The sequence below is a fragment of the Phytophthora infestans genome, genomic scaffold, assembly GCF_000142945.1.
Source record: "Phytophthora infestans T30-4 supercont1.81 genomic scaffold, whole genome shotgun sequence".
In the NCBI taxonomy this organism is placed as follows: domain Eukaryota; phylum Oomycota; class Peronosporomycetes; order Peronosporales; family Peronosporaceae; genus Phytophthora; species Phytophthora infestans.
The window spans coordinates 477,782-480,395 of record NW_003303678.1 but is presented as its reverse complement, the minus strand read 5'-3'; positions in this window follow the sequence as shown (position 1 = coordinate 480,395).

Sequence of the window (2,614 nt, the reverse complement as noted above, 5' to 3'; positions counted from 1 at the left end):
CGCGTACATAAGGAAGTGCATTGATAGTGGCGAGAGCGGGAAAATGCTCGTGTGTGTGATGGATAAATTTGGTATGTGTCCTGCATTTATGGACGGAAAGAAGGTAAGCCAATATCTCACAATACTTCTATGCAGTACTACCGGCAAGCCAAACTCTGGCTGCTCGATCAGTTCCCTAAGCATCAAGCTTCATCGGAAGCCCGGTTGCTGAAAATGGGGAAGACACTAGACAGCTTCTGGCTCAAGCGAGATGGTGGTGGTCTCGTAGCGAAGGCATCACCTTGTACGAAAGCTGATTTAAAAAGAATGATGTTGAATTTGTGCACTTACGCTTGCTCTAAAAGCGACTATCAATATGCAACTCTACTTTGTCTTATCTGGTACTTGTTTGGCCGCGCGTCTGACCTAGCCATGGTCCGCAAACAAAACATGTCAGCGGACGTAGACGACGTTTTCTTCCTGCGCTTGGTTCGCGTGAAGACGTCTGAGGAGCAGGAGCTGTCGCTCTTTCCTGACATGGAGCTGGCTACGTGCCCCTTGTTCTCCATTGAGCTCGCCTTGATTTGCCAAGCCTCCCCAGGCGCCGCCCTCGTCAGCAACCTCCCAGAACAAGCAGGCTTCGCAAGCTCCACGCTTTCTCCCAACGCTCCGCTGATCGAGGTGCTGAACGCTTCGCAAGTCACGACCGTTCTTGCCGCCCCAGCAGCCCCACCGCGCGTTGTCACAGCCCTACAGTATACGCGTTAACCAGGTGCTAGACCGTGTGGCATCTGCTGCTGGCGTTGATGTCGCCTTGACGTCGCACTCGTTTCGAAGAGGAGGCGCTCGGCACGCAAACGGCTGCGAAAAATGACTGCACGCTGGATCTTTGGCAGAGTCTCCTGGAATCTAAGCACAACAAGCAAAATGTTCAATTACATTTTCAATACAAGCAAAAAAAAACACACACGATAGCGAAAGTACTCAGCGGATACAAACCCAGAGCCGCGGCGCTGTTGCAAGACTTTACTGGGTTTGACACGCATGAAGCGATGGATCGGGTATAGCGTGTCCTGTTTTGCTACATGCATTTAGCTCAAAACCGACAGCCTCAACATTAACAAGAAGGTAATCGATGTCCTCACTGCACGCGTCTTCCGTCACTTCCTGCTACACAAAGATCTGAACCCCACAAGACCAGCCGTGAGGCGCATCGAAGCGGCTGTTGCTCACGTTGGATGCTCACCAGTTGAGCTGCTTCCATGGTCCTCACACCTGGCAGCTCCACCCACTACCTGTGAAGACACCAAGACATTTAAATGGACCGACCCACAACGACGATGCACAGCCAAGAGAACCAAGCGAGAACCAGAAGACCATCGACCACAAAGCGGCTGTGATTAAGCTCTTTCTGGAGCATATCTAGCGACAGGACGCTCGCATAGACGCTCTCGAAGCTAAGCAAAACAGCGAACCTACACCAAGAAAACGAAGCTGTCCAGCTGAAGGCACATATAAAGTTAGCAAGCTAAGCAAGAAACAACACCGGGCATCGCCAACTCACCTTCATGCTACCTGGTTTGCGTGGTACGCTCAAGATCCACGCTGGTACGCACTAGCGCCAAAACCAAAGCGATCGAGAGCGAAGTTGCTGGTGGCCTCCTTGAATATTTTTCTTGCAGACGGCCTCGTTCTTGACCAAGAGGCTGACGACTATCGTGACTGTGTTCTTGAGGTGAGCAAGAAAGCAGAGAAAACCGTCCTTAACTTTCTGGACGGCGATAAAAGGATCAGTTCGCGTGGGTCGAGCGTCGTCTTTAAGCACTTGCAGGCTCTTCACAGCGAAGGAGACCTAAACGACAGAATCAAGCGCCACCAAAACCTCCTCCAGTCTGCAATCATTGACGAGCCGCCCCTGGCTACACGCAAGACGTTTAAAAAGCTAAGGATTAGCAACAAGAACGCATAGCTAGCAAATTCAACCGGGCCGTGTGACAAAGTCGTCGTCGTATTGTACATAACATCGCACTGGCGGGCGGTCCGGTGGTTCAGAGGCAACCGTCCTTCCCTTCCGCCTGCGAATCGTTCACCTACATGGTGTTGTTGTCAGACATGCAGCTAAAGCTGGACCCGGGTACATGTTCGACGGTCTGGTGCTCGATTTGCCGCGCGCTATTTCTAGGCAACGGGCGCAAGTATTTGACTGCTCCGAAGAGCTTTGGATCTAAATGCAAACCATGAGTTGCTCCTCAACGCTAGACCCTCGATCAAATTCAGGTCTACGAGACATCCACCGGCTGATCAACGAATGTCGTGAAGTGCTCCAGGCGGACCCGTCCTGTCTGCATACGCGTGCAGTGCGGGGCCACGCCTGCATGAAAGCCAAGCTGTGGGATCAAGCAGTGCACGACTTCTCAGAAATTCTGCGCTGTCGACCAGACGACGTCCACGGGCGCTTCAGTCGCGGCATGGCGCTCTTCAAGAGTGGCCGGGTAGATGACGCACACAGCGACTTCTCACGCGTCCTCGAGTTGAATCCGAACCACGTTATGGCTCGTTACGCTCGGTAGGTACAAATAAGTACTTGGAAGTGAGAATCACTAACATCCTTCGATAGTGCTGGCTGCTACAACTC